We start from the raw sequence: 22,573 nt of genomic DNA on the forward strand, positions 1-22,573 counted from the left end.
GAGAGTAATATTGCCCTTTCAGCTTGTGTGCCAGTCTTGACTCCTGGGTGTGCCACCTCTCTCTCATTCAGTGGGCCATAGAAAGCATTTTTTTTTTTTTTCCTTGATTTGTGTTCTAAAATCTACCTCAACACAAAAACACTACATCAATCAGTGGGAGAAAAATATTGGCCTCAGTCAGGGCTTGTGTGCCACTGCTGTGTGTGCTATCTCTCATTCAGTGGGCTATAGAAAGCCTATTTATTTATTTATTTTTTTTCTTATTATTTGGTTTCTAAAGTCTCCCTGAAAAAAAAAAAAAAAAAAAAAAAAAACAGTGGGAGAGTAATATTGCCCTTTCAGCTTGTGTGCCAGTCTTGACTCCTGGGTGTGCCACCTCTCTCCCTCTCATTCAGTGGGCCATAGAAAGCCTTTTTTTTTTTTTTTTTTTAAATATTATTGGGTTTCTAAAGTCTCCCTTAAAAAAAAAATAATACATAAAAAAACAGTGGGAGAGTAATATTGCCCTTTCAGCCTGTGTGCCAGTCTTGACTCCTGGGTGTGCCACCTCTCTCCCTCTCATTCAGTGGGCCATAGAAAGCCTTTTTTTTAAAAAAAAATATTATTGGGTTTCTAAAGTCTCCCTTAAAAAAAAAAAAATACATAAAAAAACAGTGGGAGAGTAATATTGCCCTTTCAGCTTGTGTGCCAGTCTTGACTCCTGGGTGTGCCACCTCTCTCTCTCATTCAGTGGGCCATAGAAAGGCTATTTTTTTTTTTGTTTTTTTTAATATTATTTGGTTTCTAAAGTCTCCCTGAAAAAAAAAAAAACATAAAAAAACAGTGGGAGAGTAATATTGCCCTTTCAGCTTGTGTGCCAGTCTTGACTCCTGGGTGTGCCACCTCTCTCTCTCATTCAGTGGGCCATAGAAAGGCTATTTATTTTTTTGGTTTTTTTAATATTATTTGGTTTCTAAAGTCTCCCTGAAAATAAAAAAAAAACTTAAAAAAACAGTGGGAGAGTAATATTGCCCTTTCAGCTTGTGCGCCAGTCTTGACTCCTGGGTGTGCCACCTCTCTCTCTCTAATTGTGGGCCATAGAAAGCCTTTTTTTTTTTTTTTTTTTAATATTATTTGGTTTCTAAAGTCTCCCTGAGAAAAAAAATAAATAAATAAAAAAACAGTGGGAGAGTAATATTGCCCTTTCAGCCTGTGTGCCAGTCTTGACTCCTGGGTGTGCCACCTCTCTCCCTCTCATTCAGTGGGCCATAGAAAGCCTTTTTTTTTTTTTTTTAATATTATTGGGTTTCTAAAGTCTCCCTTAAAAAAAAAAAAATACATAAAAAAACAGTGGGAGAGTAATATTGCCCTTTCAGCTTGTGTGCCAGTCTTGACTCCTGGGTGTGCCACCTCTCTCTCTCATTCAGTGGGCCATAGAAAGGCTATTTATTTTTTTGGTTTTTTTAATATTATTTGGTTTCTAAAGTCTCCCTGAAAATAAAAAAAAAACTTAAAAAAACAGTGGGAGAGTAATATTGCCCTTTCAGCTTGTGCGCCAGTCTTGACTCCTGGGTGTGCCACCTCTCTCTCTCTAATTGTGGGCCATAGAAAGCCTTTTTTTTTTTTTTTTTTTAATATTATTTGGTTTCTAAAGTCTCCCTGAGAAAAAAAAAAAATAAATAAAAAAACAGTGGGAGAGTAATATTGCCCTTTCAGCCTGTGTGCCAGTCTTGACTCCTGGATGTGCTACCTCTCTCCCTCTCATTCAGTGGGCCATAGAAAGCCTTTTTTTTTTTTTTTTTTTAATATTATTGGGTTTCTAAAGTCTCCCTTAAAAAAAAAAAAATACATAAAAAAACAGTGGGAGAGTAATATTGCCCTTTCAGCTTGTGTGCCAGTCTTGACTCCTGGGTGTGCCACCTCTCTCTCATTCAGTGGGCCATAGAAAGCATTTTTTTTTTTTTTCCTTGATTTGTGTTCTAAAATCTACCTCAACACAAAAACACTACATCAATCAGTGGGAGAAAAATATTGGCCTCAGTCAGGGCTTGTGTGCCACTGCTGTGTGTGCTATCTCTCATTCAGTGGGCTATAGAAAGCCTATTTATTTATTTATTTTTTTTCTTATTATTTGGTTTCTAAAGTCTCCCTGAAAAAAAAAAAAAATAAATAAAAAAACAGTGGGAGAGTAATATTGCCCTTTCAGCTTGTGTGCCAGTCTTGACTCCTGGGTGTGCCACCTCTCTCCCTCTCATTCAGTGGGCCATAGAAAGCCTTTTTTTTTTTTTTTTTTTTAATATTATTGGGTTTCTAAAGTCTCCCTTAAAAAAAAAAAAATACATAAAAAAACAGTGGGAGAGTAATATTGCCCTTTCAGCCTGTGTGCCAGTCTTGACTCCTGGGTGTGCCACCTCTCTCCCTCTCATTCAGTGGGCCATAGAAAGCCTTTTTTTTTTTTTTTTAAATATTATTGGGTTTCTAAAGTCTCCCTTAAAAAAAAAAAATACATAAAAAAGCAGTGGGAGAGTAATATTGCCCTTTCAGCTTGTGTGCCAGTCTTGACTCCTGGGTGTGCCACCTCTCTCTCTCATTCAGTGGGCCATAGAAAGGCTATTTTTTTTTTTTTTTTTTTAATATTATTTGGTTTCTAAAGTCTCCCTGAAAAAAAAAAAAAACATAAAAAAACAGTGGGAGAGTAATATTGCCCTTTCAGCTTGTGTGCCAGTCTTGACTCCTGGGTGTGCCACCTCTCTCTCTCATTCAGTGGGCCATAGAAAGGCTATTTATTTTTTTGGTTTTTTTAATATTATTTGGTTTCTAAAGTCTCCCTGAAAATAAAAAAAAAACTTAAAAAAACAGTGGGAGAGTAATATTGCCCTTTCAGCTTGTGCACCAGTCTTGACTCCTGGGTGTGCCACCTCTCTCTCTCTAATTGTGGGCCATAGAAAGCCTTTTTTTTTTTTTTTTTTATATTATTTGGTTTCTAAAGTCTCCCTGAGAAAAAAAAAAAATAAATAAAAAAACAGTGGGAGAGTAATATTGCCCTTTCAGCCTGTGTGCCAGTCTTGACTCCTGGGTGTGCCACCTCTCTCCCTCTCATTCAGTGGGCCATAGAAAGCCTTTTTTTTTTTTATATATATTATTGGGTTTCTAAAGTCTCCCTTAAAAAAAAAAAAATACATAAAAAAACAGTGGGAGAGTAATATTGCCCTTTCAGCTTGTGTGCCAGTCTTGACTCCTGGGTGTGCCACCTCTCTCTCTCATTCAGTGGGCCATAGAAAGGCTATTTTTTTTTTTGTTTTTTTTAATATTATTTGGTTTCTAAAGTCTCCCTGAAAAAAAAAAAAAACATAAAAAAACAGTGGGAGAGTAATATTGCCCTTTCAGCTTGTGTGCCAGTCTTGACTCCTGGGTGTGCCACCTCTCTCTCTCATTCAGTGGGCCATAGAAAGGCTATTTATTTTTTTGGTTTTTTTAATATTATTTGGTTTCTAAAGTCTCCCTGAAAATAAAAAAAAAACTTAAAAAAACAGTGGGAGAGTAATATTGCCCTTTCAGCTTGTGCGCCAGTCTTGACTCCTGGGTGTGCCACCTCTCTCTCTCTAATTGTGGGCCATAGAAAGCCTTTTTTTTTTTTTTTTTAATATTATTTGGTTTCTAAAGTCTCCCTGAGAAAAAAAAAAAATAAATAAAAAAACAGTGGGAGAGTAATATTGCCCTTTCAGCCTGTGTGCCAGTCTTGACTCCTGGGTGTGCCACCTCTCTCCCTCTCATTCAGTGGGCCATAGAAAGCCTTTTTTTTTTTTTTTTTTTAAATATTATTGGGTTTCTAAAGTCTCCCTTAAAAAAAAAAAAACATAAAAAAACAGTGGGAGAGTAATATTGCCCTTTCAGCTTGTGTGCCAGTCTTGACTCCTGGGTGTGCCACCTCTCTCTCATTCAGTGGGCCATAGAAAGCATTTTTTTTTTTTTCCTTGATTTGTGTTCTAAAATCTACCTCAACACAAAAACACTACATCAATCAGTGGGAGAAAAATATTGGCCTCAGTCAGGGCTTGTGTGCCACTGCTGTGTGTGCTATCTCTCATTCAGTGGGCTATAGAAAGCCTATTTATTTATTTATTTTTTTTCTTATTATTTGGTTTCTAAAGTCTCCCTGAAAAAAAAAAAAAATAAATAAAAAAACAGTGGGAGAGTAATATTGCCCTTTCAGCTTGTGTGCCAGTCTTGACTCCTGGGTGTGCCACCTCTCTCCCTCTCATTCAGTGGGCCATAGAAAGCCTTTTTTTTTTTTTTTTTTTAAATATTATTGGGTTTCTAAAGTCTCCCTTAAAAAAAAAAATACATAAAAAAACAGTGGGAGAGTAATATTGCCCTTTCAGCCTGTGTGCCAGTCTTGACTCCTGGGTGTGCCACCTCTCTCCCTCTCATTCAGTGGGCCATAGAAAGCCTTTTTTTTTTTTTTTTTTTTAAATATTATTGGGTTTCTAAAGTCTCCCTTAAAAAAAAAAAATACATAAAAAAACAGTGGGAGAGTAATATTGCCCTTTCAGCTTGTGTGCCAGTCTTGACTCCTGGGTGTGCCACCTCTCTCTCTCATTCAGTGGGCCATAGAAAGGCTATTTTTTTTTTTGTTTTTTTTAATATTATTTGGTTTCTAAAGTCTCCCTGAAAAAAAAAAAAACATAAAAAAACAGTGGGAGAGTAATATTGCCCTTTCAGCTTGTGTGCCAGTCTTGACTCCTGGGTGTGCCACCTCTCTCTCTCATTCAGTGGGCCATAGAAAGGCTATTTATTTTTTTGGTTTTTTTAATATTATTTGGTTTCTAAAGTCTCCCTGAAAATAAAAAAAAAACTTAAAAAAACAGTGGGAGAGTAATATTGCCCTTTCAGCTTGTGCGCCAGTCTTGACTCCTGGGTGTGCCACCTCTCTCTCTCTAATTGTGGGCCATAGAAAGCCTTTTTTTTTTTTTTTTTTAATATTATTTGGTTTCTAAAGTCTCCCTGAGAAAAAAAAAAAATAAATAAAAAAACAGTGGGAGAGTAATATTGCCCTTTCAGCCTGTGTGCCAGTCTTGACTCCTGGGTGTGCCACCTCTCTCCCTCTCATTCAGTGGGCCATAGAAAGCCTTTTTTTTTTTTTTTTTTTTAATATTATTGGGTTTCTAAAGTCTCCCTTAAAAAAAAAAAAATACATAAAAAAACAGTGGGAGAGTAATATTGCCCTTTCAGCTTGTGTGCCAGTCTTGACTCCTGGGTGTGCCACCTCTCTCTCTCATTCAGTGGGCCATAGAAAGGCTATTTATTTTTTTGTTTTTTTTAATATTATTTGGTTTCTAAAGTCTCCCTGAAAATAAAAAAAAAACTTAAAAAAACAGTGGGAGAGTAATATTGCCCTTTCAGCTTGTGCGCCAGTCTTGACTCCTGGGTGTGCCACCTCTCTCTCTCTAATTGTGGGCCATAGAAAGCCTTTTTTTTTTTTTTTTTTTAATATTATTTGGTTTCTAAAGTCTCCCTGAGAAAAAAAAATAAATAAATTAGGTGGGAGATTAATATTGACATTAGTGCTTGAGTGACAGTCCTGCGTGTGTGTCATCTCTGTGATTTTGTGCCACAGAAAACAGAGTGTGTAACATTGTGCCTGATTTTCCTTGTGGTCTCACCAACCTGTTAAGGGATATTGAAATCATGCTGAAGTTATAGCTCACCGTGTAAGTTGTTTGACAGCAACAAATAAAGTTACTTTGGTTAAGATTTTAAAACAATGAGGAAGTCTGGTGCAAGAGGTCGTCGTGGGCGTTCATTGTCAGCTGGTAATGATGGTAGTGGTAGTGGAGCATCAGGTGGTCGTGGGGATAAAAATATTCCACCTAAGTCTGGAGCTGTGGAGCCAGTTTCGTCGTCAGGCTACACAAGGCCTCGAACGCTCTCTTTTCTGGGAGTAGGAAAACCGCTTTTAAAGGCGGAGCAGCAACAGCAAGTTTTGGCTTACATTGCAGACTCAGCCTCTAGCTCTTTTGCCTCCTCTTCAGAAACTGGTAAATGTAAAAGCAGCGCGTCGCTTGTGGATGTTCACGGTCAGGGACAAGTCGCTTCCTTGTCCTCCTCAGCAAAAACTACAACAAGAGAGAAGGATGCAGCAGGCGACACAACGGGTCACTCCATGGAGCTCTTTACACATACCGTCCCTGGCTTAGAAAGTGAAACATTTAACAGGCCATGCCCATTACAAGTAGATTCTGACATGGAGTGCACTGATGCACAGCCACAGCCAGAGTACTATGCTGCTCCTTTGACTCAGACCACCACATTGCCCTCTCAGGGTACAGATCCACAATCAGACCCTGATGAGACTATGTTGCCCCGCCACGAACGCTATACCACCGACCGACACAGTGACACAGACGAAGTTGCACACGAGCTCGAAGAGGAGGTAATAGATGACCCAGTTATTGACCCCGATTGGCAGCCATTGGGGGAACAGGGTGCAGGCGGCAGTAGTTCAGAAGCGGAGGTGGAGGAGGGGCCGCAGCAGGCATCAACATCGCAACAGGTTCCATCTGCCGGGCCCGTATCTGGCCCAAAACGCGTGTCAAAGCCAAAACCTGTTGGAGCACAGCGTTGCCATCCGGTTAAAGCTCAGTCTGCAATCCCTGAAAAGGGATCCGAGTCTAGGAAGAGTGCAGTCTGGCATTTTTTTAAACAACATCCAACTGATCAGCGCAAAGTCATCTGTCAAAAATGTTCAACTAGCTTAAGCAGAGGTCAGAATCTGAAAAGTCTAAATACTAGTTGCATGCATAGACACTTAACCACCATGCATTTTCAAGCCTGGACTAACTACCAAACGTCCCTTAAGGTTGTAGCACCCTCGGCCAATGAAGCTAGTCAGCAACGCAACATCCCTTCCGTCACTGTAAGGCCACCATTTTCCGCACCACCGGCAGTATCTGTGCAGGTTTCTTTGCCAGCCAAAAGCAGTCAGGGTCAGGGAATCACCAGTTTTGTAGGAGGAAATATTGCATCTAGGGCACCGGCGGAAACAATACCGTCTCCAACCGTCTCTCAGTCTGCCATGTACACCGGCACACCCGAAAGTTCCACGATCTCCAGCTCTCCAGTCCAGCTCACCCTACATGAGACTCTGGTTAGAAAAAGGAAGTACTTATCCTCGCATCCGCGTACACAGTGTTTTAACGCCCACATAGCTAGACTAATCTCGTTAGAGATGATGCCCTACCGGTTAGTTGAAAGCGAAGCTTTCAAAGCCCTGATGGAGTACGCTGAACCACGATACGAGCTACCCAGTCGACACTTTTTTTCCAGAAAAGCCATCCCAGCCCTGCACCAGCATGTTAAACAGCGCATCGTCCATGCACTCAGGCAATCTGTGAGTACAAAGGTGCACCTGACTACAGATGCATGGACCAGTAGGCATGGCCAGGGACGTTATGTGTCCATCACGGCACACTGGGTGAATGTGGTGGATGCAGGGTCCACAGGCGACATCAATTTAGGGACAGTTGTGCCTAGCCCACGGTCTAGGAAACAGTTGGCTGTAGGCGTTCGCACCCCCTCCTCCTCCTCCTCCTCGTCCTCCTGCAGAAGCTACAGCTCTTCCACAGAACGCAGTCTGCCAACCACTCCATCGGCAGATGACACTGTTGCACACCAGTTGTCCCATTATGGGCCAGCTACTGCCAAGCGTCAGCAGGCTGTATTGGCTATGAAGTGTTTGGGCGACAACAGACACACCGCGGAAGTTCTGTCCGAGTTCTTGCAACAAGAAACGCAGTCGTGGCTGGGCACAGTAGATCTTGAGGCAGGCAAGGTAGTGAGTGATAACGGAAGGAATTTCATGGCTGCCATCTCCCTTTCCCAACTGAAACACATTCCTTGCCTGGCTCACACCTTAAACCTGGTGGTGCAGTGCTTATTGAAAACTTATCCTGGGTTCTCTGACCTGCTCCTCAAAGTGCGTGCACTTTGCTCACATATCCGACGTTCGCCTGTACACGCCAGCCGTATGCAGACCTATCAGCGGTCTTTGAACCTTCCCCAGCATCGCCTAATCATAGACGTTGCAACAAGGTGGAACTCAACACTGCACATGCTTCAGAGACTGTGCGAACAGAGGCGTGCTGTTATTTATTTGTGGGAGGATACACGGGCAGGCAGTAGGATGGCAGACATGGAGTTGTCAGGTGTGCAGTGGTCTAAGATACAAGACATGTGTCAAGTCCTTCAGTGTTTTGAGGAATGCACACGGCTGGTTAGTGCAGACAACGCCGTAATAAGCATGAGCATCCCCCTAATGCGTCTGCTGATGCAAAGTTTGACGCACATAAAGGAGCAGGCGTCTGCACCAGAGGAAGAGGAAAGCCTTGATGACAGTCAGCCATTGTCTGGTCAGGGCAGTGTACAGGACGAGGTAGCGGGCGAAGAGGAGGTGGAGGACGAGGAGGATGATGGGGATGAGTATATTTTTAATGCCGAACCTTTCCCGGGGGCACAGGAAATTGGTTGCGTGTCACGGCCGGGTTCTGGTTTTTTGAGGGACACAAGTGACGTAGATTTGCCTGCAACTGCCCCTCAACCAATCACAACCGGAGATTTGACAACTGGAACTTTGGCCCACATGGCGGATTATGCCTTACGTATCCTAAAAAGGGACACACGCATTACGAAAATGATGAACGATGACGATTACTGGTTGGCCTGCCTCCTTGATCCACGCTATAAAGGCAAATTGCAAAATATTATGCCACATGAGAACTTGGAACTAATATTAGCAACCAAACAATCAACTCTTGTTGACCGTTTGCTTCAGGCATTCCCAGCACACAGCGCACGTGATCGTTCTCACACGAGCTCCAGGGGGCAGCAGACTAGGAGTGTTAGGGGTGCACACATCAGAAGTGGCGTTGGACAGAGGGGTTTTCTGACCAGGTTGTGGAGTGATTTTGCTATGACCGCAGACAGAACAGGTACTGCTGCATCAATTGAAAGTGACAGGAGACAACATTTGTCCAGTATGGTTACTAACTATTTTTCATCCCTTATCGATGTTCTCCCTCAACCGTCATTCCCATTTGATTACTGGGCCTCCAAATTAGACACCTGGCCAGAATTGGCAGAATATGCATTGCAGGAGCTTGCTTGCCCGGCAGCAAGTGTCCTATCAGAAAGAGTATTCAGTGCTGCAGGTTCAATATTAACCGAAAAAAGGACTCGTCTGGCTACCCAAAATGTTGACGATCTAACATTCATTAAAATGAACCACAACTGGATTTCGAAATCTTTTGCCCCACCTTGCCCGGCCGACACCTAGCTTTCCTATGAAAAGCTCTTGCCTGTGAATTACTTTTCTAATGTCTAATTTGCTGCAGCTGATTGTACAGCATACGACATGTTTACACCTCCCTAAATGGCCAAACTCCCCACACGGGGCCGTGGTATCGCGACTTGGCGCAAGCACCCGTGAGACTGCTGTTTGTCTGAAGAGGTGGGTGTGCTCGCTTTTGGTTGACGGCATTGCTACTGGGTCCCTCATAGTACAATGTAGTGTCTCTGGCGGTGGTGGTGCGCACCCAACGTCAGACACACCGTTGTAACATGAGGGGCCCTGGGGCGGTCCCGCCGGCCTCAAGAGAGTTCCCCCCTACCCCAGCTCAAAATGTGCTCTACCACGTGCAAAATTATGTCGCACAGCTCCACCAATCTTTAGTCTATTCGCTGACATCATTCCATGTCTGGCACTGACAATACAAATTTGTAGACATCTATGATGCAACTTAAAGTAGTCTGTGTCTGTGTCCTATATTGGCACCATTAAATAGTTACTGCCAAATTACTATGTCAGAAACTCAGTAGATGAGACCACCCCTGTACCTAAGTATGCCACCTTTTTTTTTGTTTTGGTTGTTTTGCGAGACATTAACATCTATTTATATTTTGGGAGTACTGGGACAGACACTCCTTGCACTACTCCTCCACTCACCACCAAGCTGCCTGTGTATCCATGTAACCGCTGTAAAGCTGCCATGAGCCTATTGTTTGTTATTTTAGGCCTTTGATAGCCTGTCTGCGGTCCCTACTTTAAATACTCCTCCACTAACCACCAAGCTGCCTGCCCGTGTATCCATGTAACCGCTGTAAAACTGCCATGAGACTATTGTTTGTTATTTTAGGCCTTTGATAGCCTGTCTGCGGTCCCTACTTTAAATACTCCTCCACTCACCACCTAGCTGCCTGTGTATCCATTTAACCGCTGTAAAACTGCCATGAGCCTATTGTTTGTTATTTTAGGCCTTTGATAGCCTGTCTGCAGCCCCTACTTGCAATACTCCTCCACTGACCACAATGCTGCCTGGAGTGCCTGCCTGTGTATCCATGTAACCGATGTAAAACTGCCATGACTGCCTACTGTTTGTTATTTTAGGCCTTTGATAGCCTGTCTGCAGCCCCTACTTGCAATACTCCTCCACTGACCACAATGCTGCCTGGAGTGCCTGCCTGTGTATCCATGTAACCGATGTAAAACTGCCATGACTGCCTAGTGTTTGTTATTTTAGGCCTTTGATAGCCTGTCTGCAGCCCCTACTTGCAATACTCCTCCACTGACCACAATGCTGCCTGGAGTGCCTGCCTGTGTATCCATGTAACCGATGTAAAACTGCCATGACTGCCTACTGTTTGTTATTTTAGGCCTTTGATAGCCTGTCTGCAGCCCCTGCTTGCAATACTCCTCCACTGACCACAATGCTGCCTGGAGTGCCTGCCTGTGTATCCATGTAACCGATGTAAAACTGCCATGACTGCCTACTGTTTGTTATTTTAGGCCTTTGATAGCCTGTCTGTGGCCCCTACTTGCAATACTCCTCCACTGACCACAATGCTGCCTGGAGTGCCTGCCTGTGTATCCATGTAACCGATGTAAAACTGCCATGACTGCCTACTGTTTGTTATTTTAGGCCTTTGATAGCCTGTCTGCGGCCCCTACTTGCAATACTCCTCCACTGACCACAATGCTGCCTGGAGTGCCTGCCTGTGTATCCATGTAACCGATGTAAAACTGCCATGACTGCCTACTGTTTGTTATTTTAGGCCTTTGATAGCCTGTCTGCAGCCCCTACTTGCAATACTCCTCCACTGACCACAATGCTGCCTGGAGTGCCTGCCTGTGTATCCATGTAACCGATGTAAAACTGCCATGACTGCCTACTGTTTGTTATTTTAGGCCTTTGATAGCCTGTCTGCAGCCCCTACTTGCAATACTCCTCCACTGACCACACCAATGCTGCCCGTGTACCCCTGGAACCTATTTAAAAGTTCATAGAGCCTAGTTATATATTTTATTTACTATTAACCCTTATCCGGCTGAATAGGTACAATTGTAACTATTCCGTTTTAAAATTGCAATAACTTTTTTTTGAAAAGACGTAGAGGGCTGAAATTTCGTGACATCTCTACATTTTTGGTCCAGAATATATTGGCCAAATTTCAATAAAATATCTCCACCCGCTTCCGAGATAAGGGGTCGAGATCTTTTTGCATCCATAACAAGCTGCATAGGTACAAATGTACCTCATATATTTTGAATGAAGATAATGCAAGGGAAAAAGCATAAATTTTTTTTTAATGATAATGCTATTTAACTATTATAAACAAGTAAAAAACTGTTCATTTACATTATAAAAGAAAATGTAAGAAACTTTTTTTTATTGATTTTCTTTGCAAGTAATGCATGTTGGCTTTGCTACAGAGTGTTCATCGCAAATGGGTTTCACACAAACCACACAAGACTTTCTAGTCTTGCGTTGTTTTCGCCTCAGGTCTCTGCAGACATAGCAACTACCAACAACAGGGGAGGGTCCACGACTACCATGAGGTATGTTGGGGCCAGCTGCTGGCTGCGATGCTACCACAATGCATCGTCCAAGCACCATTTCTACTGCACCTCGAAGAAAATGGTTTCTCATTATCATTTTGTTTGTACTACGATCTTCAATTGCAATCATACACAGCTGATTTGCGAGATCTTTCAGGAACTTTCTTCGTTGATCCTTTGCCCTGAAGCTTGGATTGTGTTCTCTGTAGATGATGTAGGATGCTAACCCACTGACATCAATCATATTGTAGAAAAATGCCAAAGTCCAACGTGATGTTCGTCGTTTCACAGTGTACTCTCCCAACATTTTATCCATAACATCAACGCCACCTTTTGTTATGTTGTAGTATTTTATTATCTCTGGCTTGGCTGCTAGTGTCTCTTCAACTTCTCCCGTCATGTGCATAGATGATAGAAGCACGACTGATTTGTTCTTCTTTGGTACATATGAACAGACTGTTGCATCATGATTGTAGGCAAAATTTGTCGAGTTTACAGGCCTTTCTTTGGCAGGCTGCATGTTGTTAAGTAGGAACCTTTTGTTTTTTCTCACTGTACCAACTAGTGTCATGTTCCAGGAGTTCAATACCTTAGCTAGTTCCATGGTTGTAAAGAAGTTATCGGTGGTGACATTTCTTCCAGAGCCTTTATACGAGCTCACTAGGTCCAATACTGTTCGTTCTCCAATGTTTACTTGTCGAGGACCATCAGTTGGTTTCCCAGTGTAGAGCTGACCTTGTAAAGGGTAGGCATTTGATGAGTCACAAGCCCAGAAAATCTTTATGCCATATTTAGCTGGTTTTGAAGGTATATACTGGGTAAATTTAGTATGACCTCTAAATGGAAATAATTGCTCGTCGACGGTGATACAATGATATGGCTTGTAGGCTCTCTCCAGATTACTGTTCAGCATTGTCCAGATGTCCCGTATTGGTGCAGCTTTATCTGTTTGCACACGTTCTGCACGTGTATTTTCGTTGTCAAACCTGATAAATCTGAGTATCATCTTGAAGCGGTCACGAGACATGGCTGCACGTATAAGAGGCAGAGCAGCAACATTCCACATTTCCTCCAGATTCTCTTTGTTGGCTCTGTGCACACCAGCAGCAATCAGTATGCCCAAAAATGCATGAAGTTCAGTTTCAGTAAATTGCTTGAATGTTTTTTGTGGTGGCCGTTTGGAAGAATCAGGAAAACGTTGTACCAGTTCGTTGTTGTAAGCATCACAAACTCTCTTGGCCTTTCGATTCGTTTCCCGTAATATGATGTCACACATCTCGGGAGTCATGATGGACTTGAATAGCTCTTTTGCTGTATATAGGTTGCTGATTGCTGCAGGGCCACCTCTTTGTCGTAGGACATTACGAGATTTTGTTTGTGCATTTGGCAGTGGATTACTGCACCATTGAGTTTCATCCTTAGCAGTCCAAATGTCGCCTGCACTTTGAGGCACAGAATCATCCTCAACACTTTCGTCTGATTCGTATTCATTTTCATGCTCTATGACCATTTCTTGTTCAATGTCTGAATCTTCTTCAGTAACATCCACTTGTGGTACATAGTTTTCATCATCAGATGCAACATATGGTTCATCCTCATGCTCAGAATCAGATTCTTCTAGCATTCGCATTATTTTGTCAGACGTAAATCTGTAAATATGAAAAAATGTAAAATAAATAATTTTCCGAAATACTACATTATTGGCTTTTCACAAAATTATACTAACCTGCAAACACGTTTTCTTGGATTATGGCGGAAACTAGATCCAGCATTACTATCACTCATGATGACTTGCTAGATGAATTTTGGCTTCGTATTTTGTGCTGAATATAAATAAAACATCGTAAAACAATATGTAGATACTAATTATTATCCATTTTTCGTATAAAAATTATACCTATAGTGATAAGTTTCATACAAAATATATGTAAGCCAAGTCCAGGCTGAAAGACAATTTGACTGTTCTGTCCCCACATAATGAGAATAAAGGTATAACTGGCTGTTAGATGCTGTGAGACTTTCCTACCTTCGTTTCCAAGAAATTGAAGACTTCACAAGCCTAGAAATGTGTGCTCACAGCAATGAGATGAACAGCAAAATGGCTAATGAGAGGAGGGAGGCAGGAAGACAAGTAGAAGCCACTCCCAGTTTGAATTAACTTAATTGACAGCAACATAAGTGACCAGTAACAACACTGAACAATAGATATCAGCATAACATTTGTAGCTGAATGAACTTTAGTTTCTGAAACCAAGTAAAGTCTTCCCACAGTGGAGGTATATGTGAAGGTACAATTGTACCTATGCAGCCTGTTAAGGTTGTAAAATTATGCAGCCTGACAAGGGTTAATAAGGCCATGATGGACTACGCTGTACCACGCTACAAGCTAACCAGTCGACACTTCTTTTGCGAGAAAAGCCATCCCAACCCTCCACCAGCATGTAGAAGACCGCATTGTCCATGCACTCTGGCAATCTGTGAGTACAAAGGTGCACCTGACAACAGACGCATGGACCTGTAGGCATGGCCACGGAAGATTACGTGTCCATTACGGCGCAATGGGTTAATGTGTTGGATGCATGGTCCACAGGTGACAGCCTACTAAGTCTGTCTGCAGTACCTAATTCAAATTGTCCTCCACTGTCTAAATCGGAGCTTCCACCTTCTGGCTTTCGGCCTATAGTATCAGAAATTAAACTGCATTTGGCCTTCAACTTTGGTTAGGGCCTACTAACGGCTTCTGCCCCTCCCTGGTGTTGCCCTCAACTAAATAAAGCTGAGCTTCAACCTTCTGCTCCAAATTACCATTTTAAAAAATGCAATAGGCTTTTCCGGCCTACTAAAGGTGTCTGTCTGTGTGCCCCTGCCTGGTGTTGTCCTCAACTGAATAAAGCTGAGCTTCAACCTTCTGCTCCAAATTACCATTTTAAAAAATGCAATAGGCTTTTCCGGCCTACTAAAGGTGTCTGTCTGTGTGCCCCTGCCTGGTGTTGTCCTCAACTGAATAAAGCTGAGCTTCAACCTTCCGGCTCTCATTAAGTGGTTTTTAAAAAACAAAATGGTGGTTAGGGCCTACTAACGGCTTCTGCCCCTCCCTGGTGTTGCCCTCAACTAAATAAAGCTGAGCTTCAACCTTCTGCTCCAAATTACCATTTTAAAAAATGCAATAGGCTTTTCCGGCCTACTAAAGGTGTCTGTCTGTGTGCCCCTGCCTGGTGTTGTCCTCAACTGAATAAAGCTGAGCTTCAACCTTCTGCTCCAAATTACCATTTTAAAAAATGCAATAGGCTTTTCCGGCCTACTAAAGGTGTCTGTCTGTGTGCCCCTGCCTGGTGTTGTCCTCAACTGAATAAAGCTGAGCTTCAACCTTCCGGCTCTCATTAAGTGGTTTTTAAAAAACAAAATGGTGGTTAGGGCCTACTAACGGCTTCTGCCCCTCCCTGGTGTTGCCCTCAACTAAATAAAGCTGAGCTTCAACCTTCTGCTCCAAATTACCATTTTAAAAAATGCAATAGGCTTTTCCGGCCTACTAAAGGTGTCTGTCTGTGTGCCCCTGCCTGGTGTTGTCCTCAACTGAATAAAGCTGAGCTTCAACCTTCCGGCTCTCATTAAGTGGTTTTTAAAAAACAAAATGGTGGTTAGGGCCTACTAACGGCTTCTGCCCCTCCCTGGTGTTGCCCTCAACTAAATAAAGCTGAGCTTCAACCTTCTGCTCCAAATTACCATTTTAAAAAATGCAATAGGCTTTTCCGGCCTACTAAAGGTGTCTGTCTGTGTGCCCCTGCCTGGTGTTGTCCTCAACTAAATAAAGCTGAGCTTCAACCTTCTGCTCCAAATTACCATTTTAAAAAATGCAATAGGCTTTTCCGGCCTACTAAAGGTGTCTGTCTGTGTGCCCCTGCCTGGTGTTGTCCTCAACTGAATAAAGCTGAGCTTCAACCTTCCGGCTCTCATTAAGTGGTTTTTAAAAAACAAAATGGTGGTTAGGGCCTACTAACGGCTTCTGCCCCTCCCTGGTGTTGCCCTCAACTAAATAAAGCTGAGCTTCAACCTTCTGCTCCAAATTACCATTTTAAAAAATGCAATAGGCTTTTCCGGCCTACTAAAGGTGTCTGTCTGTGTGCCCCTGCCTGGTGTTGTCCTCAACTGAATAAAGCTGAGCTTCAACCTTCTGCTCCAAATTACCATTTTAAAAAATGCAATAGGCTTTTCCGGCCTACTAAAGGTGTCTGTCTGTGTGCCCCTGCCTGGTGTTGTCCTCAACTGAATAAAGCTGAGCTTCAACCTTCTGCTCCAAATTACCATTTTAAAAAATGCAATAGGCTTTTCCGGCCTACTAAAGGTGTCTGTCTGTGTGCCCCTGCCTGGTGTTGTCCTCAACTGAATAAAGCTGAGCTTCAACCTTCCGGCTCTCATTAAGTGGTTTTTAAAAAACAAAATGGTGGTTAGGGCCTACTAACGGCTTCTGCCCCTCCCTGGTGTTGCCCTCAACTAAATAAAGCTGAGCTTCAACCTTCTGCTCCAAATTACCATTTTAAAAAATGCAATAGGCTTTTCCGGCCTACTAAAGGTGTCTGCCCCTCCCTGGTGTTGTCCTCAACTGAACAAAGCTGAGCTTCCACATTCTGGCTTTCGCCCTATACTATCAGATATTAAACTGCATTTGGCCTACTAGTGTGGTTAGGCCCTTGAAACAGTGTCTGCTGCTCTTGGGTTTGCTACTCCACTGAACAAAGCAATGCCGCCTGTTTAGTCCTGTTACCAATTTTGAACTGCATTTAGCCTACTTTATTCTTTGGCCCTATATCTGTTTCCTCCTCATCCTGCCCATTGCCCAGCCACTGCTAAATGAGTATGCTGGTACATTGACCTAGACCACTACATTCCCCTTGTACTCTACACAGCCAGAATCTGACCCTGCTGAAAGTAAGGTTCCCCTTCCCGCATGTTATACCACCTTACACAGGGACAAAGAGGAAGGTGCAGATGAAAGTGCAGGTTCCTTCATCAGGTGGGGGGGCATACTCGTTGGCGACGTCACTGGCACAGGGCCCCTCAGAGTACGCAAAAGTGTCGCTGCTGGTGGGAGGCGCCCCCACCATGCAAACACACCGCCGTACTTTGAGGGGCCCTGTGCCAGTGCCAATGCGAACGAGTGGGCCCCCCCCTGCTTGCTCAGGATCACAGCACTTGCAACGTTTAAATACTTACCTTTCCCTGCAACACCGCCGTGACGTAGTCCGCATTTCCTGGGCCCACGAAAAACTTGAGCCAGCCCTACTCCCCCCACAACTTTTGCCAAATGACCCCCAATTCCCTATGCCCAACTATTATTATACAGTTAATTAAGATTGGCAAGCTTCAGAAACAAGAATGGATGTTTTTGGCATTAAAATGGGCACTGTAGGTGTTTTCCTGGCCTCCACTCACTGCCGACTATGCTTCCCCATTGACTTGCATTGGGTTTCGTGTTTCGGTCGATCCCCGACTTTTAGCGATAATCGGCCGACTGCACTCGACTCGACTCTGGACAAAATCGGGTTTCCCAAAACCCTACTCGATCTTAAAAAAATGAAAGTCGCTCAACCCTACTGGAGACACATGTTATCCGTTTTTTGATGGTGAAAGTCTTTGTGCCATCCAAGTTGGAGAAAGAAGAACACTGTTCGATATTCGGGCACGCAACACACTTCCCACATGGGATACAACCACCCCGTATGACAGCGCCGCTGAGGAATGTGGGCACAGATTGACCGACATAATGGCTATGAGTAAGCTGATCCCTCAAATTCTTAGCCCGCCGGAATGTAATTAGTGGATGTGCCGGGAGGAACTTTTTTATGATGGGATCAGTCTGTAAAATTGGCCAAGCCTTTTCCATAGCCATACGTATTCCCTTATGTTGGGGATGGTATGGTGTAACAAATCTAATCTGATTGTTACCACTAGACCTATTCCTATTGTTCCTGTAAAGGAGATTATCCCGGTCGGAATGTTTTGCCCTATGGTAGGCTTTTTTGAGAATGCGCCTACTGTATCCCCACGACAGGAAACATGTCATCAACTCCTTTGCTCGAATCTCAAAATCCTGTTCACTAGAGCAGATGCGTTTCAAATGCAAAAATTGGCCAACAGGAATGGCCTTGACCATATGGGGAGGATGGCATGATGAGGCATGCAGGAGGGTGTTGGTAGCAGTAGGTTTACGAAATATATCTATCTGAATCACACCTCCCGCATCCCTCCAAATCGTGACATCCAAGAAGTCGATCTTCTCATCCCACACCGGGGTCAAACGTATGTTAAGATCGTTGTTGTTCAAGACGGTTATAAATGGCACAAAGACTTTCACCATCAAAAAATGGATAACATGTGTCTCCAGATACGTGATTTACTATGCCACCTGTCCTTGTGGTCTTATATATGTCGGATTGACCACAAGGCAACTTAAAGTTCGAGTTAGAGAACATGTTTTAGGTATACGGGCAGCAGCAGAGTGTATAGATGTCACCACATTGAAAACAATACCTAGACACTTTAGGGATTACCAGTCATGTGACGCGGCGCTGCTGAGGGTGCGGGGTATAGATCTCCTCAATATTAATATCAGGGGGGGTTATCCAAGTGCCTAGCGCAATTGGAAACAAGGTGGCTATGGACTCTGCGCACCATTCACCCTGATGGGTTGAATGAAAATATTTCTTTTGCCCCATTTTTGTGATCCACGTCTGTGTTGTGCATCACGCTCTGTGTGTGGTCTCTCTGGCTGTGCTTGTTTTTATTTGTTTATATATATATTTTTTTGTGGTTTTTACTATTTTCTGCTTCTTTTGTTATATAGTATTATGCCATTTTTGGATCTCCTAATGAATATTGAAGCTCTAGTGGAACTTTCGGCTATTCCTGGAATGCAAGCGTGTCAGCAAGTTAATAAACTACTCATCATTTGGAATATCATCTTGGGCTACATTTATACATTTAGAAGTCTTTGTTTGAGTGATCATATGGCGTATAAATGCTACTATATATTTATGTGTATGACTTTTTTCAGATATATCTTGTCATTCATCTTCTTTGGTAATAGTCATGGGGATAACAAGTGGTATTTTTACTATCACATGTTTTGGTTATTGTTGTTCCTCTTTTAGTGGATACCTAATACAGATAAAGCTATAATGCACTCCACCAATGTCTCCTTCGGCTTTGATGTTTATTGTTTGTTGACATTCATTCATGATATGTTGTATGTATGTATCCCGCGCATATGATTATATATCTATATTATTGTGGATTTTACACCGATCCTTGTTATATGGAGATACATGTATATATATATTTTTATTGGTAATATTGTATACATTGGTGTTTGTGTGCTTGTTTATTAGTCGGTTATATTGTTTTTGTTCTTGTGCTGCTTGTTCGGTGGTGTTTGCCATCAGTTATGCCCTTTTTTAATATGGCTGACCAGCGTTCCCTATCTTGCGCGCATGCGCCGGTATGCCAAGCGCTGTGCGGTCTCCTTCTTCCTGTCCGGCGTTTGATCACGTGGGGCCCCATGTGTTTCCGGCGCCAGCGGCCATGTTGGGGATCGTATGTGCCGCTCGGTGTTCTGCTGCAGCGCGCGAGGGGGTCGCACATTTCCGGCTGGTGTTGTGTATAAATACACACACCCGAGTCACCATACCTACCCCCTGAGGAAGGAGCTGCTTGCTCCGAAACGCGCATCAAAGGGGTTCGCGTCCGGTCACCCGCACATTCTGCCTAATACGTAGACATCAGGTATGTGCTCTAATCGAGCTGCTATTTATTACTAGTTTTCTAATGCTAAAGGCACTGTTCCATGATTATTTATTCTAGCAGCTGGGAGCTTTTTAATATAATGGCACATTGCCGAATTTGGGCAGGTTATGTGTGGGTGCCCTGGCCTGTTTAAGCATAGCCATTGGGAATACATGTCTGCTCCCCCATCATGCATCACTGTACTTGTTCTGGTGGTTTTATATTTTCTAAATAAAGATTTATTTTTTTTATGGGACTTCATGGTTGCTTGGTTTTGTTTTTGTGGTTTGACCTCCCATGTGTAAAGACTGTGGTGGGTTAAAAGTCCAAATACACTCTTGTATTGTCTTGTATTGTCTTGTCTTGTATTTTCTGCATAATGCATATCTAATTTAGAGTCACAGTTCTCTTGCTGCTCCAGGTTTCCTCATAACACTATCTTTTGGTATCGGTCATTGGTTGGTAACACAGTCTATATCTTTGGCGTAGTTTTCCCACTGTACAGCTCGGATAATTACAATATTTGACTAGGGTTGAGTGACTTTTATTTTTATAGGATCGGGTTGGGTTTCACGAAACCCGACTTTCTCAAAAGTCGGGTCGAGTGAAATTGGCCGATCCTATAAAAAAGTCGGGGTCGGGGTCGGCCGAAACGCGAAACCCAATGCAGTGCAATGGGATACTATGGTTCCCAGGGTCTGAAGGAGTGGAAACTCTCCTTCAGGCCCTGGGATCCATATTTACGTGTAAAATAAAGAATTAAAATTAAAAAAAATTATATACTCACACTCTGACGCGCCCTGGTAGTAACCGGCATCTTCCGTTCCTCAAAATGGAGATTGAAAGACCTTTCGAATGCTTCACGGCTTGTGATTGGTCGCGGCGGCCCACGTAACTGCTGAGCAACCAATCACAAGCCGGTGACGTTATTCTCAGGTCCTTTTCTGGTTCTCAGGTACATGAGAATTACGTCACGGCTTGTGATTGGTCGCTGAGCGGTCACGTGGGCCGCCGCGACCAATCACAAAGCCGTGACGTCATCGGAAGGTCCTTCACACGTTCAATCTTAAGAAGGAAGGCTGCCGGAAAGAAGCAGGGCACGTACGAGGGTGAGTATATACCTAATAGGAATATACTCACCCTCGGCATCTTTCCGGCAGCCTTCCTTCTTAAGAATGAACGCGTGAAGGACCTTCCGATGACGTCACGGCTTTGTGATTGGTTGCGGCGGCCCACGTGACCGCTCAGCGACCAATCACAAGCCGTGACATAATTCTCATGTACCTGAGAACCAGAACAGGACCTGAGAATAACATCACCGGCTTGTGATTGGTCGCTCAGCGGTCACGTGGACCGCCGCGACCAATCACAAGCCGTGAAGCATTCGAAAGGTCTTTCAAGCGCCATTTTTAGGAACGGAAGATGCCGGTTACCAGCGGCGATGTCCAGGCTGCGTCGGAGAGGTGAGCATATCAATATTTTTTATTTTAATTCTTTATTTTACACTTAAATGTGGATTCTGATACCGATTTCCGATATCGCAAACATATCGGAACTCGGTATCGGAATCCCGATACCAGATTCAGAAGATCGCCGACCTCATGGCCGACCCCACACAGGGGTCGGGTTTCATGAAACCCGACTTTGCCAAAAGTCGGCGACTTCTGAAACTGGTCGACCCGTTTCGCTCAACCCTATATTTGACTGCTCTAGGTCGAGAGCTGTGTGGGCTTATTTACCATGGTGCCAGCACTCTTCAGAATCTTGAAGTGTAGGTGCTAACTCTGCATGACCGATCTTACATATCTTCTCCGTGAAGACAAAGAAATAGTCTCTCATCTCTGGAAGCTGTGCCAGAAAGAGACAAATCATTTGTAAACATGTTCTCTGTTGTTATGCAAGCATTGTCTTTCAGGCTTGAAGGGTAGAGGTGGAATCCAGCTATTAATTTTGTCCTACACCATTGCTTGCTCCATCATTTTTAGGAACAGTCTATCTTCAAACGACATTGCTGTATGATTATCCTCTTTCATCTTGCGGAAGACTATACACCCAAAGTGATCTTGTTAGCCAATTAAGATGCAATCATTGTAGGCACGACTCGCTAAGATACTTGGTGCTGAAGTGCTGTGTGACAAATCTTTTATCAAGTAGTGATTTTCCCGTGGTTGAAGGAGAAATGGACGTCCATTCTCGAATGTGCTGGTAAGCATGTTGTTGACCATTGCCGGTTTGTGTGCTCCTCCTAAACAGGCCTCTCCTACAATGACCCACCTGTTCCGCTGCTGCAATGCAGGTAGGTGTAGGCTCCACTAGATGGCAGTAGAGTGAAAGCAGGACTGCACCTAAACTCAGCTGGCCTGCAGTGCAGCAGTGAGGCTACCACGACAGGGAGCAGAATAGTAAAACAAGCTGTGTCAGATCCTAGACTGTAGTGCAGTATCAAAGGAATAAGCAAACTCATGGTCACAGACAAGCCAGGGGATCAGTAATGGTCAGGAGCGAATAAGTCAGAAGACAAAAGACAAAAGCAGATCAGGATACAAGCCAAGTCAAAACCAGGGAGTCAGCACACTAAAGGGAAACATTAGAGCCAAGACGTGAATAGGGAAAAACAGAGACAGGGGTTCAGACAGCAAACACAGCAGGTCAAATCAGAGCAATTGGAGTCAGCTACAGCAGCCCTAGGCAAAAACTATAACTGACATTGCCTGCAAATAGCCCACCTGAACCCAGACTGACCCTGGGAAAGGTTAACTCTTGATATGACCCGACCGGAAAAAAGGGAAAACAGGACTGAAAACCCAGTCTGGATCATGACACCACCCAAGGTCAAGTCTCTGGGTATATGGAGCATTGTGAAAGCCATTGATATGCTGTCTAACTTTGTGGACTCATAGAATATCTCTCCCAAGGAGCAAAATT

This window comes from Ranitomeya variabilis, chromosome 7 (genome assembly GCF_051348905.1).
Source record: "Ranitomeya variabilis isolate aRanVar5 chromosome 7, aRanVar5.hap1, whole genome shotgun sequence".
NCBI lineage: Eukaryota > Metazoa > Chordata > Amphibia > Anura > Dendrobatidae > Ranitomeya > Ranitomeya variabilis.